The 4068-nt window shown below is 45.5% G+C and overlaps 1 long non-coding RNA gene across 1 annotated transcript; it reads right to left on the bottom strand.

Moving 5' to 3' along the window:
• Positions 1-2898: 2898 nt before the first annotated feature.
• LOC140207067 (uncharacterized) lies at positions 2899-3678 on the bottom strand. Its single transcript, XR_011888482.1, has 2 exons — positions 3174-3678; positions 2899-3068 (listed from the first exon to the last, which is right to left on the bottom strand). It is a non-coding gene; the product is annotated as an uncharacterized lncRNA (long non-coding RNA).
• Between the last annotated feature and the right edge of the window lie 390 nt (positions 3679-4068).

Here is a 4068-nt window from a genome sequence, read left to right as displayed (position 1 = left end):
CAGCTCCCCAACCTCTTTGACCCCCTCTGGAGGGATTGCCTGAATCATCTGAATTCTGGAATGGTTAGCGACCAGCCCTGACCTTCTCTCAACCAGAGCTCTGCAATATCTGGCTCACTGTGTCACGTACTAATCCAGGTTCTAAACGCGTCTGTCTTAAGTGTTACACACTTTTACTGACATAACCTCACCTCAGCCCCTCGGAGACACCGGACTCATTAACGGGGTCAAGTCTGGGCTTATTTTGGCATTCCTTGACCTCGTCTCTACCTTTTACTCAATGCTGTTTGCATACCTGTAGTTCTAGTCCCCACTCTCTCGCCTACCCCTCAACACCCGGCTTGCGGATGCCACATTTTAATGGCAGGGCAGCTGCAGCACACTTCCCAGTTAGAACATGAACACCCCTTCAGCACAGGTGTAAAACCCATGCTTCTTACACCAGTCGCACCAAACCTGGAAGAGAGCCCGATAATATGTGTATACGATGCCCTCCCTCCTGCACAAATTGTTAGCCACACATTTACCTGTTCTTCCTTAGCATCTCTTCCCTCGTAAGCCCGTGACACTGGAAGTGATCGTGAGATCACTTTTCCGGAGTCGCCAGTTCTTGAGCCATAAACCTCCTTAGCTACTCAATTAACTTGTTTGAAAATTCTAAGGGATCTATAGACTTGCATAGCACGACTCCCCTGATCCTCCACACTGCGATAAAATCTGCCATTTGTACTCTGTAATCCAGTTTAAATTTTTATTGTGTATCAGCTCGTACTGTTACTCATGGAAGTCCATCTATCACATCGTAGCCCAGCTCTACACCGTGTCGTCGTCCCATTGTAACCTATGATGAAATTCTACGCTATCCACAGCTACAGCACATAGGTGTCCTTGATTCATTTAGAGATGAAGCGAAGAACAATGAGCCGCCGCGCCCAGCAACCTCAATGTTGCCCGAGCCTAATCACTAAGTTTTGCTTCCTTTTTTAACTTGGCAGAAAACCCATAAAAAACACGGGGATTTTGTACAAACTCCTTCCAGAAAAACACCGGCATTGAACTCCGATTTCCAGTGCCCCGAGCTGGAATAGTCGGATTCTAAGCGCTACGCTACGTGGAGGTTCAAACTGCAAGTTACTAACCTACATATCCACTTCCTCTTTCAAGTCATTTACAAATATGAGAAAAATCAGATCTCCTGGAAATTCCCCATCTACTGCCAGTCCCATACTCACTGGGCAAGATAAGTCTAAACCCAGGCAGCTGAGTTTCCATCAGTCCCATGCCTCCCGACGTTCTGGGTGAATCTATTGCAGGGGCTCTTGTCAAGCGCCTCACTCAATTCCATACACAGAGCGTCCACCACTCTAGCCTTTGTTTTGTCAACCCCTCAGAAAGTCATTCAGGTGCGTAAGGCATGATCTTCCCCTCACAAAACCATTTGACTGTCTCTAATTATGCTTCTACAAATATTTGTCAAACCTATTGTGAAGAATTCCCTTCAAAGATTTAGCCTCCATTAATGCCAGGAGTCATGGTTATACAATTAACAGGATTATCCTCACTACCTATTACCCGTCTTAACCAAGCTTACATTTAGAGTTTATATTTAGATATCACCCCCTCACAATGAACATTAATTGACATCACGGACCAACCATTGAATGATTCAGATTGATTCCTCAATTCAGTTTCATCTGGAGTATGTAATATCTAAATACAAACTGCTGCTATTTTCACCACCTTTCTAATTGTATAAACAATAATATCCCCGATCGCGTTTGTTTAGAGAGATCCTCCAATTTTCCAGTTGCATGAGTTCAAAATTAACTGAGGCTTTGTTCCATTAATTATCAAGTGTCTGTTTCTGCAACGCTGTCCTTTTCAACCATTATACACCTGTTCTTTGTCCAGGGTCGGGTCTGTGTTGGCACAGCCAAACATCTCATTGACACTGACTAGGATTAGACCAAACATAAACAAAAGACATTCTGCGGATTCTACAAATCCAAAATGCCTGCAGAGTTCTGCAGACCAGGTAGCATCTATGGAAAAAAGTAAATTGTAGACTCTTCAGCAGAATTGGATTCTCTCTCTCTCTCTCTCCCTCTCCCTCTCCCTCTCCCTCTCCCCTCTCCCTCTCTCCCTCTCCCTCTCCCTCTCCCTCTCCCTTCCTCTCTCTCTCTCTCTCTCTCTCTCTCTCTCTCTCTCTCTCTCTCTCTCTCTCTCTCTCTCTCTCTCTCTCTCTCTCCAGTCCCGCTGCCTGAGCTTGCTGAAGCTTTTCTCCAGCACTTTGTGTAGGATTAGACCACATCAGTTCCCATTTCTCTTCACTGTGTCTTTTGTTCTTAGGTTCACAGCATCTCCTCTTCCACCCAACCACCACCTCCGCCCCCCCATCCACCCCCCCCCCCCGGCAACTCTTTCTCTGAAAGCTAAAATTCTGTTACTGGAAATTAGTTCAAACGGGAAAACAAAAGGAAAACTACACGTAGAGACAGAGGCGAAAAGGAGCGTGAAGGAAAGGAAGGGTAATGATGGGAACAGGAGAATTGATACTGACGAAATTATACTCCAAAAACAGACAGTTTTGTCCGAATTGGGAAGAAGGAGTGACAGGTTCGCCTCAACATTCAATTTCAGCATGGCGAGGGTGAGATGCAAAGGGGATTTTTCTGGGATGCTGAGGCTAGGGTACCGTCGGGATCGGCTGTAAATAGCTGTTTTGTATCTGTAAGGCAACACACACAAAATGCTGGAACAACTGAGCAGATAGGGAGCAACTTTGGAAAAGGGTGAACATCTAACTATTCAGGCAGACAACCTTCAGTAACTGTGTTCATCATACTGTTTCCGTTTGCTCACAAGTGGGAGTACAGAATAGGGACATGAAAGCAGCTGAATTGTACTACTGCACAGCATTTATTTATATCGTTTAATGAGTTTCAAAATCCAGTTCAGTGGGTATATCACCGCATTCTTGAGGTCCTCTCGGAATTTGCTCTGAGTCAGGGCGTAAATACACGTGTTGGTGCAGGAACTGAGAATTTCCAGCATTCCCGATGTCTCTTCTACAATGTAAACAGGATTCATGACAGAATAATAAACAAAACTCATTGAAATCCGTTGATAGATATAAAATACCAAACGTGTTCCCCACAACAGTATGAAACTACCGGTTATGCTGAAGAGCAAAACGATGGATTTGCGTCGGTTCTCCATCTCCCGGTCCTTGTCATTCTCTCCACTCTTTTGTCCCCGGAGCCTCCTGCGGGCTCGACTGGCCACTAGAATCCGCCTGGCTGTCAGAATATTGAGCAACAAAATCAGAAAGAATGGGACACAAGGGGTAAAAATGCGGTGAAGCATCTCAAATACCGCCCATGAAGAAGAGTATTTGTAGCTCGATGTAGGAACACAATACCAGGGAACACCATCAATTATTACAAGAGGTTCAGTAGTAAAGCCCCAGGGGACGTTCTCCAAACAGGCCAGCACACTCACTGTCCCGATAACCACAGCCGCCGTTCTCTCGGTGCAATATTTTGTTTTTAGCTTCTCACAGCAAATAGCCACAAATCGATCGACGGTGAAAGCGACAGTCAGCCAGACGGAGATCGCAGCGCTCGCAAAAATCAACCATCTGGCGAGACTGCACACAGGAGTAATGAACAGGAATGATTGTGGAAAATAAATCCAAGCAGTCCACGTCAGCAGCGGTTGCGAGATAACGACCAGGAGATCGGCCGCTGCCATTCCCACCAGGTAGCGAGTAACACATTTGGAGAGACCGCACTTTCCACGGGAGAGGATCGCAATCGCCACCAAGTTCGCTGGAAGAGAGACAGAAAATAGCAAATTGAGAAAAAACTGAGCAGAACCCAATGCAGCAGTTTTCGGGGATCATCTAATATTTGGACTTTAATGCTGCATGTAAGGGTAGAAAGTTGAAGAGAGGTCCAAGAGCTGACTGAGTTTATACATGAAAATAAAGCCAAATGATTTGAATTTGGATTCCTTTCTGATGACCAAAATGTGAAGAGGCAGCGGAAAGATAAAGCGAGGTAACCT

The sequence above is a fragment of the Mobula birostris genome, chromosome 13 (assembly GCF_030028105.1).
Source record: "Mobula birostris isolate sMobBir1 chromosome 13, sMobBir1.hap1, whole genome shotgun sequence".
NCBI classification, from domain to species: domain Eukaryota; kingdom Metazoa; phylum Chordata; class Chondrichthyes; order Myliobatiformes; family Myliobatidae; genus Mobula; species Mobula birostris.
The sequence above is the reverse complement of the archived record's forward strand: the minus strand, read 5'-3'. Positions and strand labels throughout refer to the sequence as shown.